Here is a 19,533-nt window from a genome sequence, read left to right on the forward strand (position 1 = left end):
CGATGGTCAGCATGACCTTTTATAGAAGTGTGTTCAGCATTTGAAAATGTATATTTTTCCAACATCTTACTGTAAAATACATATCAGAAAGTAAAGTTTTAAATGATTTTCTTTTATACCGGCAAACTAGGAAGTATGAGATGTTCATTTGCCGCAGAGTTAGCAAATACATAACCAATTATTAAGTCTGAGAATATCACAGTTGACTTAAGCAGCAAATAGTCATGCCTATGTAATTCCATTTAACTGGTTACTCAGCTCTTTTTGAAAGGCATTATTTAGCTTGTTAGGGAACCTCAAAGGGAATCAGTTTTATTAAGCAACTAGACAATTAGACCTTGGAGTATTTAAAAAGATTACAGGCAGACAAATAGTACTGCAAACTGGCCTGCGAAATACATTCAAGAACTCAATAGACAGAAATAAAGATTTACAGAAGTCCTTTTTCCTATTGTGTTCTTTCTAATTACCTTTTTAATTGTGGTTTTTCTAATTGAGATTGTTTTTTCCAATGTAAGATATCTACTGCATAAATATATGCATATTATCTTCATAATACTTGTATTACAGATAAGCTAAAAGAAGAAAATGACCCATTTCAAGAAATAACCAATATCAATTCTTTGCTCTAAACTTTCCAGAGGCCTGTATAGTACAGCCAGATAGCCAAAAGCCTAGGGGCCAGAGTCAGAGTGGCTGGATTTATAGCCTAGTTTTATCACTTATTGACTCTGATCTTGAAAATTCACTTGAACTTCGTTGATTCCATTTTCTTATCTGTACAATTGGGATTTTAAATTGTACCTTCTGTACAGCATTTTGGGATGATCAAATGAGATAGTATGTGTAAAGTCTTAAATCAATGTCTGGTATTTGGTAAGTCTTCAATAAATATTAGCTATTTTATATATCTTATATAGACAGTGTATAATGAAAATGGGATTTTATTGTATGTTCTGTTTTTATAGTTCACTTTTTTTTTTTTTTTTGAGACGAGTCTCACTCTGTTGCCCACACTGGAGTGCAGTGGCACAATCTTTGCTCACTGCAAGCTCCGCCTCCGGGGTTCACACCATTCTCCTGCCTCAGCCTCCCGAGTAGCTGGGACTACAGGCACCCACCACCACACCCGACTAATTTTTTGGTATTTTTAGTAGAGACGGGGTTTCACCGTGTTAGCCAGGATGGTCTTGATCTACTGACCTTGTGATCCGCCTGTCTCGGCCTCCCAAAGTGCTGGGATTACAGATGTGAGCCACCGCGCCCAGCCTATAGTTCACTTTTTATTTACTGGCATATTGTGAAGATTTTTCTATATAAATAGATGCACATCTCTTTATTATTTTTAATAGCTATATAATATTGCATCATCTGCTGCTTGATAAATTACCAGGTAGGAGGCTAAGCAGAGCCATGGTTTAGGCCCCACCCTTCCTTGCTAGAGCTCAGTGAGAGCAAAGCTTCCTGCCCTACCCCAGGTCACCCTTGATGTGCCACAGTGAGTATTTTTACCTTGGTTCAAACCCTGTGACCGAGTTCTCCGCATTCATGGGCTCCTTTACAGTAGCAGAATGCCCAGCTAGCAGAGGCACTGGGGATTCCCACCATTGAAGGCTGCTCAGGGAAGAGAGCCTCTTTCTTTGCTTCTAATAAACCAGCATCTCTGCCATTTGCATAACTTCTGGAGAAGGGCCAATACATTTCGGGAAGATGCTTGTTTTCTTGCAGAGGCAGCTGAAACTCATTTGAATAACCAAGTCAAATCAATTCAGAAGAAGCCAGCTCAGCATGAAAGCAAGGATTATCATTCTTGTTCCTGCCATATCCCTCCAAGTAGCACAGTGAACCAACTGCAGAATCATAGACTCGTGCTTTAGGATGTGCAAGGTGACCTGGTCCTCCTTTACAGGTAAGCGAGTGGAGGCATGACCCCAGGTCACATGAAAAGTAAGGGGCAGAACAGGGGAAAACTCAGGTATTTGGACTTCATGTTCAGAGTTCTTCCCACTCCACTCTACTACCTTCTACTCTCTCTCACCCAAGAGAGATTGAAAGTGACTGCAGGTGCAGACTTTTGTGAGAGGAAATAATTAAAGCGCTACTGTTGATCTCTTTTGTTCCCACTTGGTCAGGACATCTTGGGGAAAATTAGGGTGGACAGAGCTACATGGATTAGGGAGGAATAGAGTGCAAGGTAACATCAATGAAAACGAGTTGGTAAAAAGAGAAAATGATGTTACTGATTCAATCCTCTAAGTGTCTAACTCAACAACAGCAAATATGCTGTGTGTGTCCACCACTGGGGCATCCTATCTAAGAGTTTGATGCATGGAGAGACAAAGTTCAGTTCTTGGCAGGATGAGAGGAAACATTGTGCTGATCTAATATGGAATCCATTCTCAGCTCTAGCATTTCCCCCCAAGGACCGCATAGATGTATGATGTTCCCTGAATTATCTTTTCAAAATGCAAATCTAGGCTTGTGGTTCCCTGCCTTAAACCCTGTCAGTGGCTCTCCATTGTCTTCTGAGTGACCTACTGACCCCTCAGCAGGAATCTTTGGGGGTGAGAGCAGCAAGGAAGGGGTAGGATGATTGTGAGAGGTAGGATGAGCTTCTTAATTACACATTTCTCGAGGTCTAGAGCCCTCCAGTAATGGTACCTGGCAGAAAACAGCCTTGCCCTGCCGAGTTGTCTAGAAGTGGATGACAAAACCCAGCGGGGCCAGGCCCAGAGTACTGGTCCTACCTTGACGGCAGGACCTCAGCCTTATAGATTTCTGCAGGGTCAACCCAGAGAAGATAGATGCATGGAATAGACCAAAGCAGTTATTTGCTTTCCCCCCACAAGGCCCTTAGTGTCTGCGGCTCACCCCATCTAATGGACTTGGAGTTCGAGACAGCAGTTGACCCTGTCACTTTTCCAGTTTGATATTTAGTTATCAGTGTGCTCAGCCCTTATCTTTTAGATATTTGACATTCAAACCCCAGTTGGGACTCTTGTACATCAGCTGGCTAGGAAACATTTTGGGTAATTGGATGGTGGCACTACCTGTCAGCTACCAGTTGGATTTGGGTGCTGTCTTTCAACATCAGTGTGTACTTATGCAGTTTATTGCATTTTAAAATTGTTATATAAAAATCAGTAAAAATGAAAACTGAAGGTCTGATATTAATGGTAAGAATTACTGGCCTTATAAATGCATTCAATTGAGGCAAAGATGAAAAGCAATAGCACATTAACAGTCTTTGATTTTGAAGAACATATACAAAACAGAAGGCAATATATTGACAACATAATTTTTCTATGCCTTAAAGATAGGGCTAGTTAGAATTTTCATAATTTGTCTCTCAGAGATCAGAAGTCTTCTTCTAAAATATATTATCTATTTTCAGTTTTCACACTACTGACTGATGTTCAGAAGGAAGGTCTTGACGTCAAGCATCTCCTGCCACAAGGAAAACTTTAGGGGGAAATGTGAGCAAAGTGCAGAGGGTGAGGCTCATGAGAGAGGTGGACAGGTGAGGCAGTGCTGAGTTCTGAAGGCCACCCTGATGCTGAGATTCCATAGCTGGGGCTACCCTCATGACCCCTAAAACTCTCTTATCATTAAATACCAAAGGACTGTCCCCTGAGGACTGATGGACCAGATACACAGTGTTAAAATAAAAACTTTAAATAAATTAAATATAACAGAGTTTAACTGAGCAAGAAAAAGAAAAAGATTCACGAATCAGGCAGCCATCAGAATCACAGCAGATTCAGAGAGATTCTAGCACTTGCCACATGGTCAGAGCAAATTTATGGACGGAGGGAAAAAAAAGGAGCCTGCAGAAAACAACAGTGAGGTCCAGAAACAGCTGGATTGGTTACGGCTCTGCGTTAGCCTCCTTTGCACATGGTTTGAACAGTTGGCTGCCTGTGAGTGGCTCAAGCATGGCTGCTGGGATTGGCTGAGACTCTGCTAGCTTACAGAAGCATACTCCTGCGTTAGTTTTTGGTTTGCCTGCCTACTATGTTAGGTTACAGTTCCTCCATAAGAACTCAAGTATGAGAGTACAGAGGCTTTCTCAGACCAGATTTTAGTTTGACTTTACAGTGATGCTGGGCTTGGTGTGAGATGTGGGGAAAAGGCACGGGCTAAGAGTTTAAGAAGAGGTGGCTTGAAGCCAGTAATATGCTCTTGGATGGAAACAGCTTTTTACTTTCACTCAGGGGCGAAGACAACTGGACCACAGGCTATAAAGAACTGTGCTCTACAGAAATGGGACAGAAATGCCTACTGAGGGCCTAGAGTGCCTAGTACATTAGCGTTCATTACATGTTGAGGGGTCCCCTTTTGTCAAGTAGAGGAAGCAGAAGTTGGTCACATTATGTTAATATATCTGTGTCAGTCGTGTAGTTATCAAGTGCCCCTTGCTGTTCTCTCTAATCTTTGTGCTACTTTCATTGGGGAAAGGAGATGAAGGGAACCGACATTTGCAGGTGGGGCTGCTGCATATGATTATGGAGAGACTATGTGAATGACACCCTTGGCATTGCACAGTGCACACCCTATGCAGCTGTACAGGATGATCCTGGCTGTTGTTTGCCTCCTATTGTTATAGCAGGTAGCTAGTTTTGCATGAAAAGGGCAGGATAGGGTTCCCTCCCCCTGCATCAGGAAGGTCAGGCGACCATCAGGCAATATGGTCAGGCGGTTGTTACCCTGTTTCTCTAAAATAGTAATTGGTCGCAGCCAGCACTAGGGAAAGGCAGTCTCCCAATAGACAGAAAAAAACCTGAAACTGGTGATCAGCAGTTTCCCGATAAGATCTCAGGAGTTGGGTGAGTGGGCTCAAGCATGTACACTAAGAGGCAAAATGGCGGAGTTTAACTGGTATATGACCTTCTCAGAGCATTTGTCTGGTGAGGGAGGAATGCCTCAGGTGAGCATCATACAACTCCAGGAAACGGTTGTAGTGGCTCCTCCCAAGTGCTAGCAGGCCACTGTGCATGCAGATATCCCACATCAAGGGAAAAATCAGGGGAGAAGAGAGGCAAGCTCCAAGAAGTATGCCAATATTATAAAACCCTCAGTCAAAGGTCAAACCGGACACTTGATCTCTCAAGTTGGCTGCTTGGCCCTCTTGCAAGTGTATTTTCCTTCCTTTCATTCCAGCTCTAAAGCTTTTTAATAAACTTTCACTCCTGCTCTAAAACTTGCCTCGTTCTCTCGCTCTGCCTCATGCCCCTTCAGCTGAATTCTTTCTTCTGAAGAGGGAAGAACAGGTTGCTGCAGACCCATATGGATTTGCTGCCAGTAACACTATGTTTATAGTACTGTGCTGGATCTTCCTATTATCACATCAAATTGCACTCCTAAAAGCCCTGGGAGGTGGGATTATCCCCACTTGTCACTAAAGAAATAAGTTGGAAAAGTTGAAGGATGTCCCAAGATCACAAAACTAGGACTAGAATGAAAACTGTAGTCTGACTCAGCCAGCTCTTTCTCTTTTTTTCTTTTAAAAAAAAGAAAAATCTCTTTTTTTTAAATTATACTTTAAGTTTGAGGGTACATGTGCACAATGTGCAGGTTAGTTACATATGTGTACATGTGCCGTGTTGGTTTGCTGCACCCATTAACTCGTCATTTACATACTCACAGATGAATTCTATCAGAGGTACAAAGATGAGCTGGTACCATTCCTTCTGAAACTATTCCAATCAATAGAAAAAGAGGGAATCCTCCCTAACTCATTTTATGAGGCCAGCATCATCCTGATACCAAAGCCTGGCAGAGACACAACAAAAAAAGAGAATTTTAGACCAATATCCCTGATGAACATCAATGCGAAAAATCCTCAATAAAATACTGGCAGACCGAATCCAGCAGCACATCAGCTAGCTCTTTCAATCATCCCAGAGAGTTTGGAGCTGAATGCACCTATATGCAAATGAACCATCCACCTAAGAGTGCAAAACCTATGCAATACACAGAAGCCCTGCGTTCCCTCATTGCATGATGCTTTCTGTGTCTGGCGTTGGCTCCCAGAGACTGGTCTCTGGAAGTTCGAGGAGGAATTACAGCCTTAGCAGGAGCCTGGGTTCTTCAATCCAGAATCTGTGCACTGAATCGTAAACTCTCATTTGAATTTGATCTCCTGCATTAGCTCCAGAATCTCTTCCTTCTCTTCTTCCTTGATACTTCTTTTCATCTTTGTGTGTGAGGGATGGGAGTCCCTGCATTATTTAATGCTCAGTGTCCTTCACAGCTAGGGCAGCAATTCTAACATTGAGCTATAAAACATCAGAAGAGAAAAAAGGAAAGTCTGCCCCTGTTACAGGAAAGGGGTCCCAATCCAGACCCCAAGAGAGGGTTCTTGGATCTTGCCTAAGAATTTACGGAGAGTCCACAGTGCAAAGCGAAAGCAAGTTTATTAAGAAAGTGGTGAAAGGACAGCTACTCGATGGACAAAGCAGGGCGTTCCCGAAAGTAAGAGGGGGAATGTGTCCACCCTAGTTACAGTGCTTGTTTATATACAGGATAAAAAAGATCGGGCCGGGTGCAGTGGCTCACACCTGTAATCCCAGCACTTTGGGAGGCTGGGGCTGGTGGATCATGAGGTCAGGAGATCAAGACCATTCTGGCCATCATGGTGAAACCTTGTCTCTACTAAAAATACAAAATATTAGCCAGGCATGGTGGTAGGCACCTATAGTCCCAGCTACTTGGGAGGCTGAGGCAGGAGAATTGCTTGAACCCAGGAGGCAGAGGCTGCAGTGAGCCGAGATGGCGCCACTGCACTCCAGCCTGTGTGACAGAGCGAGACTTCATCTCAAATAATAATAATAATAATAATAATAATAATGGGGAGATCTGCTCTGTTATAAGGGTTTGTGATAAAGGACTAATTTTCTTAATTACTGTATTTCACAAGAACCAATACTATCTTTAAAGCAAAACTAGAAATGCGTTTGTTCTCAAGATATTGGGATATCAGAACACTTCCAAGTCTGGGTCTGTTTAGCAAACATTGTCAATCTATTCCCTTAACCGTAAACATCTAGAGGCTAGAAATACCTCAGTTTCTGAGAAGGCAGCCCAGCAAATCCCAGTCTCATTTTCCTAGCCCTCATTCAAGATGGAGTCACTCTGGTTCAAATGCCTCTGACACCCCTAATCAAAAAGGAAGAGACTGCTGATGATGCCTTTAGTACAAAGGCACAGAACTGGAAGGAACCTGCAGAGAGGAGCTGCCAGCCCCTACCTTCTCTCCCACAGAAAGATGTGCTCAGGTCAGAGAAGGATATTTTGGTTATCAAGGGGAGATGAGGCATGAGAGAGAGAGAGACAGACAGACAGACAGACAGAGAAACAAATAGAAAATGATTATAAGGCTGTGGTTAGAAATTCCATGGCTCAACGGACCAGGCAGCCACACAAGTGAGTAAAGTAGGTGGTAGAATCCATGGCAAAATGGAGATGTCATGCTCTAAAGGGGCTGTACCTACTCACAGACCCAACCAGTTGTGGCCAGGTACTTATCCCATGTACTAGGATGTACTAGGACTGGTTTTAAGAAAATCTAAGCTTTTGAATTTTAAAGAATAATTATAATAGCTACCACTTGTGAAGCACTCAAGGCTGAGGGCAGAGCATGGAGAATCTATTTGGGAATAAGAGGAAGATCAGAAGTGAGTGGAGACAGAAAGGAGCTATGAAGAGTAGCAAACAAACAGAAAATCACATCCATGGAGACAGCAGTGGAAGGGAGGGAGGTGACCATCTGCAGTGGCACCTGGCAGAGAGGTGGAGACCCAGGATGGACAAGGAAAGGCTGGTGAACATAGTGTGCAGGATGGCTTCGGTGACCTCCCAGGGACTAATTTCAGCAGAGGGACAGAGATCAAAGACAGACTACAAGGAGCGGGGAAGTGGGTGGGTGGAAGAAAGCAGATGCAGGTGTGCACTACTCGTTTCAAAAGTTTGGCCAAACTCCTTAGAATTCTGAGTTTTGTATTCCATCCTCATTAGTACGATTAGTTTCAGTGGCTACTTTCAATTAGTTCTCCACGCAGGCATCTGCAGCCTTTTCCTTCCCACTGTTCAAGCCTATTATCAGAAAGAAAAAAGGAAGCAACTCAGTTGGGATCTTCTTTTTAAATGTTCATCAAAGAAAGAAAATCAGCAAAACTGCTGAGTTTATTCTAAGCACAGCAGTGTAGAGTCCAACCACCAAATTTATTTCCACCTGAATCTCTAATGGAGGAGGGAGAGGTGAAACTGTCATTCTTCGGTGCAAATTTCTTCAGATTTACCTGTAGGTGGGGAAACTGCCAGGCCTCCCTTAGGACTGCATTTTTTTGGTGACAGCCATTCCTCCAAGACACAAGAACCCTCTTATGCAAGATTTTGGCTCAAGGTCTCCCTCTTGGTCTTCCTAAAACTTGCTTGGAACTGCAGTGCAGCCTGAGACTCCTGCCCAACCCCTCTTCTGTCCTTCTCTCATTCACAGGTGTCAGAGTGGCACAGCCATTTGAGAGCGCTCGCAGTTGCCTCCCCATCACAAGTGTGTGTGTCACAGGTGGTGTGACCACCAACACTGACTTCTAAAATATTAATCCAACTGCCCCCTTTTTTTTTTTTTTTGAGACAGAATCTCGCTCTGTCACCCAGGCTGGAGTGCAGTGGCACTGTCTCAGCTCAGTGCAACCTCTGCCTCCTGGATTCAAGCAATTCTCCTGCCTCAGCCTCCCTAGTAGCTGGGACTACAGGCACACACCACCATGCCCAGCTAATTTTTGTATTTTTAGGAGAGACGGGGTTTCAACATGTTGACCAGGCTGGTCTTGAACTCCTGACCTCATGGTGCACTGGCCTCAACCTCCCAAAGTGCTGCGATTACAGGCATGAGCCACTGCTCCCGGCCCCCTGACACTTTTAAGGGAAACAATTGTACTTCTAGTTTAACATTTTGATGTAGTACAGGCTTCTGCAACTGAGCACTTGTAAATGCATTATATTTAGTTGTAATGCCATTTGGGGCACTAGGTATGGCGCGTCATATGAAAAGAGGCCTTACATTATAGAGTCCAAAGGATAGTGCAAATATGTTCTAGTTTCCTGATCCTTCCATAGAGACTCCAACCTGGGCACACACATGGGCATTCCCTTTCTTTCCAGTCACCTTCCCTGACCTCACAATCATGATTATTTGAGCTCTTTTTTCACCCTAGGGCTCCTGGCTGCATCCCAGAAGTGTGTGTGGCATCTTCAGGTTCTGAGCATCACTGTAGGCTCAGTTCTGGAGAGGAAGTGGCAGGCACTTAGCTGAAGAAAGCCTCACTTCCTTCGGATTTTTCAGACTTGAGCTTTAAGAGGACAAACAGCCCCTCCTCTAGCTAAATTTGCCAGCTTTAACTCATATGCTTTCATGCCACTCTACCAAAGATTTTTTTTTCCATCTTTTTATTAACCTTGCCAAACATTCCCAGGAGCTCTGCCTGGAGTGATGGAGGTAGGGGGAAAGGGAGAAAAAATGGAAAACAAACCCATCTCATCACAAGTATAAAGCTCTAAGCGTCGGGAGATAATGAACTAAAGTTATATAATTTATTTAAATATTCTTCCACCTGAGAGAGAGCTTAAAACCCCTAAGAGTCTTTTCTGAACTACACAGAGGGGAGTGGAAGAAAAGATGTTCCGATTTAATTCCTACATTATAATGAAAGCAGTTGTCCTGTGTGTATCATTATTTTTTCATTATCTTAATGCATCAGTTAATGAAAATTTTCAGAGCCCATTCACATGGCTACAGTAGCTGAGAAGTTAGATTGCATCCTCCACCCTGTGGGTACAGATGCAGCTGCACTGCACATGGGTTGTCCTCCACACATCAAAATCTCACCAGTGCTAACCGTAAGTTGAGCTGCATATGCCAGCCTAAGGGTACAAAGCAGCTTCCATTTCATCCAGATGAATTTCTCTCCCCCATTACCTTCCATTTGCAGCATCACTGCAGACATAGCCCATTCAGAAGGTACCCTCTGTGTTGATGATAGCAGATTCATAGCTCTTGGGCACCACAGGCACTTGGGGATCCCAGACACTTCGGGCATGACACACAACTTTGGGACAATAACTTCCTCTGTATGAGAAGAAACAATATTTTTAATGTGTAAAGAGTTCAGACTTTATCCACTGCCTGCATATAACAATTTCAGAATTGCCAGCTTTGCTTTTCCTGTACTTCCCCCTCTTTTCCTTATTTTTGAGGGCAGAAAGGGCAAAAGCTTATGCAAAGCCTGATGAGAAAAGAGATGGGAGAGAAGAATGTATTTCCCAGGCAGCTTCATGGGGAGCGGGAGGTTGAAACTGGTCAAATGGGTCATGATAGGAAAACAAGACACTCAGGTGGCAGGGACAGGACCATCTGGATGAGAGAGAGTATACTCATGGCGTAGGAGTGAGAAATCTCTGACTAATTGGGGGTGGCAGAGAACAGAACAAGAGAAGTTATAAAGATTTGGTGTAGATTTTGCTCTTGGATCCCCCATGAATTTTTGAGAAAGACCTAAATAAAATTAAATCCCCTTCATGGGTTGCAGTTCTTCAAATGTGATACTCTTCTGAAACTGGCCCACTGGGTCTTAGCTTTATGAGCAGGATATTTTGTTTCCTGGCCACTCTGTGCCCATCTACCATCCAAGCACCAGGACTAATGTGAAGGGGCAACAATGTAGAATTACAGGCTTTCAAAGGATGAAGTCACGTTAGAGATAATCGACTCTAGCCTCATATCTAATTCAGGAAACTTCCTAGTGCTCCCTTGCCTCGTCTCTGGTTAAAGGATTCCAATAATATGAATTTCAGGTCCAATGTAGAGGCAGTCACATTGTAAAGCTCATGCCTTGAAGTCAGAAGGTGTGGTTTCCAGGCATTTACAATGGTTAAACTCCTGTTCCCTGAGTGTCAGGTCTGTCACCTGGAAAAGGGTCACAACAGTCCCTTTCTAGAATGTCAGTGAGGGGAATGAAGAACAGAATGGATGCAGATATGCTCCAGAAAGAACAATGCAGATTCTAATCATCGTGAGTACAGCCTCCTGACTCAGTGGCCTGGATTGAGTCTACATGTTGACCAAATATCTGGTCAGTTTAGTGAGGTCCAGGGTGGAAACAGCCATAAAATAAGTGATCTACTGGAGTTTTGGTTTTAAAGCTCTGGTGAGGTGCTAATACCCAGCTGTGTTCAATTAACAATGGGAAAGCATGTTCAAAAGACTATCTACACCAGGTGGATAGAGAACCTTGGAAAACCAACACTTTTCCAATCAAAATTATTTCATTCATAGAACTTTTTAGTAGCTATTTCAAATATCCTTTCATTTAATGAGCTTGGTATCTGAATAAGAATATATCATAGGAAATGGGAGTCTTAGAAAATCTGACACTAAAGTAGAAAAAAAATTGAAAGAAAAATATTCCAAAATAAGAGTGGAGGAATTCAGGACAGCTTATTTTTCTTCTGTGTTGAAAATTCTCTACAATAATGCTATAAAACCTTAAAAATAACAATCGTGTTATAATAATACTAAGCACAATTTAACGGGTAGCTTTTTGTATGTTCTTAGGTTAATTATTTCACGTTTCACTACTTCAGTTTCTTCGTCTTCAGAGCAAGGGGATTCAAATAGATGCTACATAAGGACCTTTCTTATAACAACTCTATTGTGTGAAAATTTCACTTACATGCAATAGATGTCACCCCATTCAAAAATCTTTCAGCTTCACAGTAGATTATTTTTCCGTAGGAAAAACACATCTTTTGTTAACGATTATATGCATCTTGCCTCAGAAATAATAAACACAAGAATGACAGATGTTTTGCGTCTCAGAAATTTTTCACTAATACAACAGCAAATAATACAAGAATGATAGACATTTTGCATTTCAGAAATCTTTGACTAATATAATACAAGGGCTATGACACTGTGACTTTGGCCATGAGAGGATGGGTGTTATACATCACATTTATACCTGGTTTACCCAGTGAAAACTGGCGAGTCTCAGACGAGTTAGTGCCCTTTGAGTCCATCCCTTTTGTAGTGCATAAGCTTCACCGCCATTCGCAGCATACACAACCTGAGTGCTCACCTGACCCAGGGCAGCTACCATTGCCTGAGTTGACTGCCCAGCCCGATAAGCCATTAGGTAGACAAGAATGTGGTGGATATGCGTAGCAGTGCCTTTGAAATTTGCATGCTCCTTAAAATCAAGCTATATCTCATATGCAAAATATAAAATTAAAAGAAATTCATGAATGCAAACACTACTGGGTCTAATTTTAAAGTATAATTTTAAATAAAATAGAGTATTAACTACACATTGGAAAGGAAGAATTTTAAGAAAAATCTATAAGAGTATTTAAAATGTTGGATTTTTGCTGGGTGACACAGTGATAAAAATCCAATATTTGGTGCCAGACAGACTAACTTTCTAGGTTTGATGCTAAGTATTTAGCACCTCTGAGTTTCAGTCACTTCATTGGTAGCATGGGCATGTGGTAGGTTCCTTTCTCCTTCCTTGGATAACCTGAGTTATCTTTAGTTCTGTGGTATAGTTTATAAAATGTTGGAAATATTTTATACAGATCCACATTTCCTTTCAAAGTTTCTTGGTACGTGTGATAGCAATACATCTCCATCTCACTGTGCCCTCCTTGCCTATTGATGAAAGGAATTGGGAAGAAAGCCTACAGTTTCTTATCATTATGATTACTAATTTGCTAAAGCATTAAATTAATAGCAGATCCCAGGTCCTAATCCTCCAGTTCCATAAAGGGATAAAGGCATGTCTATTGTACCACCAGCTATTTATGCTGTTGTCTTGTTGCTTCTTGAAAATGAAGCTATTTCTTATGTGCATAAATAATCTACTTTTTTAATTTTTATTTTTTGATGAGTCTTGCTTTGTCACCCAGGCTGGAGTGCAGTGGTACAATCTTGGCTCACTGCAACCTCCGCCTCCCAGGTTGAAGCGATTCTTCTGCCTCAGCCTCCCCAGTAGCTGGGATTACAGGTGCGCACCATCACGCCTGACTAATTTTTGTATTTTTAGTAGAGATGGGGTTTCACCATGTTGGCCAGGCTGGTCACGAACCCCTGACCTCAAGTGATCCACCTGCCTCAGCATCCCAAAGTGCCGGGATTACAGGTGTGAGACGCTGTGCCCGGCCAATAACCCATTTTGAGACTGGAATTTTATAGATACACATGTGAGACTATGCGGCATAATTTAATACATATTGTTTTATTGTGGGGATAGGAAAAACAAAATATATATTTGTAAAATTCTACAGTAAAAATGCAGTGCTAGCACTCAGATCTTCATAAATGATAGCATCTGTCGCCATCACTGCTTGTTGCCTCTCTAGCAGCTGTCCCCCGCCTATACTCCCCTGCTGGGGGAACCTGGAACAATGACAAACAGAAGCTCAAAAGGTTAGAAACTCACTTTCCAGTTGCTCTTGAGCCACTGGCAGCGATGGCACCTAGTTTTATTCAGAGACATTGGTGGAAATACCTTGGGGGATCTTCTTGGAAAGATTTTCCTCCTGGAGAGATATGGGCTAGAGCTCTACCCCATCTTGCTTTTGGACTTTTGGAAAACTCAGAAAATAGCAGAGGCAACAACCTGGTATCCAGACATAACTGAGTTACTGAACCAACCCCAATAATCAACTGCTTCTGAACTTATCATTTGGAAGGAAAAATAGTCCTTATTGCTTAAACTGCTTTTAGCCTGCTTTTGGGTACGCTACTCCTTGCAGTTGAAAACATCCCTCCGACTGCCTCTCCCACTGTTCCACTCTGGCTCTGAGCCTGCCTACCTCTTGCTTTTATCCTGGTGTGATCTCTGGCACACCCAAGCATACTGCCAGAAAAAAAATGACACAAAGTTGGCCTTTTCTCAATCCCTTGGAATGCACTGCTCCCACATGTCCTGATGAGAGACGTGAGACCCTGAAATCAAATTCCCTTAGGAGCCTCAGGGAAAGGGACTGAAAAGGGCAGAGCAGGAAGGAGGGGCAGGCACAGGTGGGTTGGTGACACTGAAGTGGCCTAGGCAGCTATCACATGCCCTGGAGGAGCCGCAGGGCACATGAGCTGCCCCCTGACCCCAGCAGGAACCACGGGCTGTGAGCTGCAGCCCCTCTAGTCCCAGAGGTGACCTTTACGGCTAAGGTTGAGTTGTCCAATTGTCTGAATCCTAAGAGATGGTGGCTGAGAGAAATGCCATTGGCAATTGCCATCCACAGGGCTGCAGAGAGATGGCGGAAGTTTCAGGGAGCCCCTGCAGCAGGGAGAAGCAATTCTACAGCCTCTGCCTTGATTAATGATGCTCTGTAGGGCACTGTGGAAACACTGGCAAGGGTTCCACGAAGGACTGGGCTACTAAGGAACTGCTGAGTTGCCAGCTGAGGCACCTTGCTGCTCAAATGTCCCCAGCTCTCTGCATCCTCCTCTCGTGATTCACCCTTGACATCTGTGCAGCAGAGAAGGAACTTATTTCTCTGTTATATTCACCCCTCACTGTAGACCGAAAATAGCTTCCCCTCACCAGGAGACTGTCTCTAGAGAGTGAAGCCCGCAAATCTAGAGTTGATCCAACTGTGAAGGACCCAAAGTTCTAGTCCCACCTTCAGATGGCAAGCAGTAAATGCCACATGGGCAAAGATGCTTATGCCTGCAGAGATCAGCAGGCAAGTCCCATGCAGGTAAATCACAGACTGGCTACTTTCACTAAGACATGAAGCTCTTCAAACTTTGGGCAGCAGAGCAGGATGCTTTGTTTATAAACATTGGCAATCTCGAGTTTTCTGAAAAGCTTGGAATGGCTCACAAGCCTTCAATAAATTCCAGTTTCTCCAATTCTTTGTGCTCAAGTGTACTGACACAGCACAAAATGAAGTGGAAATGTAGCAAGAGATGGTCGAGTTGGTGACAACCAGTTGATATCACTAACTTGTCTATTGACGTCACTAATACCAAACCATGGCTAAGTTTCCCCAGAGCTGTGCCCATGTAAGCATTGCAGTAATAATCATAACAGCAAATATGATGGGATGTACCAGACACCAGGCTCATGTGCTTGTCGCCGTTTAATCCTCATGACCCTATGCAATAAGAATTTCCTTTTTTTTTTTTTTTTTTTTGAGACAGAGTCTCGCTCTGTTGCCCAGGCTGGAGTGCAGTGGCACGATCTTAGCTCACTTCAACCTCCGCCTCCCAAGTTCAAGCAATTATCCTGCCTCAGCCTCCAGAGTAGCTGGGATTACAGGTGCCCACCACCGTGCCTGGCTAATTTTTTTTGTATTTTTAGTAGAGACGGGGTTTCATCATGTTGGCCAGGCTGGTTTTGAACTCCTGACCTGAAGTGATCCACCCACCTCAGCCTCCCAAAGTGCTGGGATTACAGGCATGAGCCACCGTGCCTGGCCAGGAATTTACTTTCTGTGTAGCATTGGCAAGTTACTTATTCCCTTGAAGCTGATAAGTAACAGAGCCAGGACTCAAATATGTGTCTGTTGGAGTCCAGGACCTGGGCTTCAGACCACGGTGCTATCCCATGTCCTCTGAACTGGCCCTAGGAAGCTCCACCTTGCGCTCCACTCATCCTCACAGTGTCTTTCCCCTGACATGTTGCTTTTAGGAAGGTGGCTAATTAATAGGCTCCATTATTTTTCAGGTGATTTGAAAGGGCAGTTGCAGACCCATTAAAGGTCAGCAAGTTCATGGAAGCCAGGGTGACTCAACGATGACTTGCAATGGTGCAGCATGAGAGCGTCTGTCTAGCAGTGAAGTGGGTCCAGGGCCAAGCTCACACTGCTGCTGGCTCTGCCCTCCTGTTTCTATGGTATACAGCAGACTGGCATTACACTTGCCCAATAAAACAGGGACATTCCTAATTATCCCAACAACAGTTTACTTAGAGTGTGTGTGTGTATGTGTGTTATAGGGTGTGTGAGTGTAGTTAGAGAGAATGTGCGTATTCCATGGTATTATAGCATAAATGATTTGCATCATATAAATGAAAGGGAACATCACTACTCTTCTGAACACAGCGATTCCTTATGGCATCCCATCACTGGCAAGAATTATGCTTAAGGGTTAATCTATAGCTTCTAAGTCAATAAAGCCATGTGAATTAAGCCTACATCACAAAGCTTTTTTTCCTGATACCAACCTTCATGGCTGGCCATAGACTATAGAATTGGATTCTGGCTAAGAGGACACTTAAAACTCAAGTCATAGACCTTCCCAGAAAGGGAAATTTGATTCAAGAATTGAAAAATCAATTGTGAATACGTTTAATAAGTAAAACAAGACACCTGAAGGCCTAATATGTACTACCTTAGTGTTTGTTAGGGCAGCTTTCCAAGCTTGCAAAAGAACATGTGAGAATTTTAGAAATAACCCTGGAATCAAACTGAACTTTCTAGGTTTGAACTACTTTTAAGGGGAGGGCTGTGTGCACGAGTGTGTGTGCCTGTGTGTATGTGCCTGTGTGTGTGTGCCTACATGTGTGTGCACCTGTGTGTGCCTGCATGAGTGTGCGTGTGTGTGTGTGTGTGTGTGTGTATGTGTGTGTGTGTTGGGGACAGTAAAGAGGATACTCCAGGCTATTAGTGCAGAGAGAATTTTCAAATAAATTTAATTTTCTTTTGTGTGCTGCCTTACAGAAAAGACCCACGTAAATGAAACATTTTGAAGATCCAAGTGCTTACTTCAAAAAATACAATAAAACAACTTCAAAGGAGCCTATGAGACCAAACCTTTTGTAACTCAATAGTTTGACTAGGAATTCCTATTCCTTCTGCATTTGAGCACCACAAGCCAATTATTTATCATAAAACTTTCTAGGTGGTCCTCAGTATAAAAGTTGAGAAAGCATGTCACAAAACACACATGAGCACTTAAAACCTTTAAAAACAGCCACTTTATTCTGTCTTTCCTTTTGATTAAACACCATCAACATGAGCGCATTTTACTTAACTAAGACAAAAGATGTGAAAACTCCATTTACTAAGCGAGAGAGCGATCTACTCTAAATCATTGGCAATTATAAAGAGTACACATATTTCATTATGAGAGATTGGCTATACATTTATTTTCTAACCCATCCATTAGTGAGAAATATTGGCCGCACATATTAGTGGTTGTGTTGGACGAATGATTTATATGTAAAATCTCATTTTCACTTCTCAGAAGCACTTTGGAAGTAAGTGTTTTGTTCATGCTGAGCACTGTGGATGGTTTGCACCTCCTGTGACTGCTTCAGGCAGCTTCGCCAGGCTGAGCGAGCACAGGAACCACGTGCTATGCACACTTGAAACACTCCAGGTTTCCTCCCTATGCAGACAACAACAGCCATGGGAACTTCCCTCTCCTCTGTACCAACAGAAGTAGAGTGGAAAGCAAAACCCAGCTGTTACGGGTCAAACTGTGTCCCCCAAGAATTCATATGTGGAATGCCCAGGACCTTGAAATGTAACTGTATTTGGTGATAGGGTCTTTAAAGAGGCGATTAAGTTAAAATGAGGCCTTTAGGGTGAGCTCTGATCCACTCAGACTTGTGTCCTTATGCGAAGATGAAATTTGGACACAAAAGGAGGTATGAAGGATTTGTGTACACAGGGCAACAACCATGTGAGGATACAGCAAAAAGGCGGCTGTCTACAAGCCACGGAGAGGGGCCTCGGAGGAAACCAACCCTGCCAACACCTTGATCTTGGACTTCTAGCCTCCAGAGTGATGAGAAAGTTAATTTTTGTTGTTCAAGTCACCCAGTCTGTGGCACTTTATGGCTACCCTAGCAAAGTAAGACATCTGCTTACTTATTCATTGGGCAAAGATAGATCTAGCATTATGCTGATGATTCTCAAAACATGGCAAGCCTTGGAGGTTTAATGTCAGCTTTGCCCCCATTCCAGTAAAGGAGAGCCATCTTCTGTGAGTAACGATTTCACCAAGAACTTAAAATTTTGAGAGATGTCTGACCCATGTGATTATAGTAAATGACCAAGTCTTCAGTTAATAATGCTAGCAACAATCATCACCAGCATTTATTGGATGCTTATGATGTGCCAGGCTCTGTACTGCACATTCTATGTGTGTTATCTGGTCATCATCCTTGCAATCATATTAGGCTGATATCATTGTTAATCCAGCTTTACAGAAAAAGGATTCTATCTTGCCCATGGTTACATAACTAGGAAGCCCAACTTGGACCCAGGTAGCTCGTGTCTGGAGCTTATGGTTTTAACCTCTAAGCTATATTCACTGGTGATGTTAGTGGCCTTACAATGCAAGCATTTGAAAATGAAGTGATAGCCTTATTTTTTCCTCCAAACAAGTGACTATGATGATAGGGGACCACATTCTTTTGTGAGCAGGGTCTGCTTTCTCTCTACTCTTCTATCTTGCCCACCTTCCAGAGTTTATCCACCTCCTGCAGGAAGCCTTCTGGCCCTACCCTATCTGATGTGGTTTGGCTGTGTCCCCACCAAAATCTCATCTTGAATTGTAACTCCCACAATTCCCAAGTGTTGTGTGAAGAACATGGTGGGATGTAATTGAATCATGGGAGTAGGTCTTTCCTGTGCTGTTCTCATGATAGTAAGTCTCACAAGATCTGATGGTTTTAAAAATGGGAGTTTCCCTGCACAAGCTCTCTCTTTGCCTGCCACCATCCACCTAAGATGTGACTTGCTCTTCTTGCCTTCCACCATGATTATGAGGCCTCCCCAGCCATGTGGAACTGTAAGTCTATTAAACCCCTTTCTTTTGTAAATTGCCCAGTCTCAGGGAGCATGAAAATATACTAGCACACCATCCAAAGTGCTCCTTCACTCCTACATTGCTTATTGATGAAATTCTTCATTTGGTACTTGGTATAAACTGACCTTATGTTCTCATGCACATTTGTCATGTCTTACCAACTTTTATTCAATAAATGGATGTCAGTATTATGTGACAGATATTCTGGGAGGTCACCTTCTGTGGCTTTCATTTGTTAGAAGGAGGTTGCTTCGTAGAGGTCAGTATGTGGAGATAAGCTGGTTCAATTGATCCCAATAGGAGATCACCTGAGGTTACCTGGACAAGGATCTGGATGACCAGGGGCTCCCCTCTTCCCCAGTAGAGCATAGGAGGTTGAATAGCCTGTAAACAGCCAGCCTCTAAACCCAGACTGCCAGGGCCCGAGTGGGTGAGCATGTCCCTCAAGGGCAAAGCTGCTGTCACTCTTGCTGTATATGGAGGGACCCACCGTTAGTGTCACATGAACAAATCAGTTTTCTCTCACATGCCAACTACGATCAGTCACATAGAGGTTTGCATTGAGAAACTTACAGTCTGAGATGCAGGAAAAGGGTTATCCAGAATCACTGAGAAGCACTTTTTAAAAATAAGAGTGCTTAGGCCCCCCCCACCCCAGACTGATTGAACTAGAAACTCCTGGAGGAGCTGCCCAGGTGGTTCTCACATAC

At 43.1% G+C, this 19,533-nt stretch overlaps 1 protein-coding gene and 1 long non-coding RNA gene across 4 annotated transcripts in view; one reads left to right on the forward strand and one right to left on the reverse strand.

Moving 5' to 3' along the window:
• PLPP4 (phospholipid phosphatase 4) overlaps positions 1-19,533 on the forward strand; it is a 343,809-nt gene that overhangs the window by 308,835 nt on the left and 15,441 nt on the right. The window lies entirely within an intron of this gene.
• Positions 1-19,533, reverse strand: part of LOC130540567 (uncharacterized) — a 92,877-nt gene that overhangs the window by 5,077 nt on the left and 68,267 nt on the right. The window contains exon 2 of the long non-coding RNA XR_008954561.1: positions 9,980-10,129. This is a non-coding gene — a long non-coding RNA (uncharacterized LOC130540567). The remainder of the gene's footprint in view (positions 1-9,979; positions 10,130-19,533) is intronic.

The sequence above is a fragment of the Pan paniscus genome, chromosome 8 (genome assembly GCF_029289425.2).
Source record: "Pan paniscus chromosome 8, NHGRI_mPanPan1-v2.0_pri, whole genome shotgun sequence".
NCBI classification, from domain to species: Eukaryota; Metazoa; Chordata; class Mammalia; order Primates; family Hominidae; genus Pan; species Pan paniscus.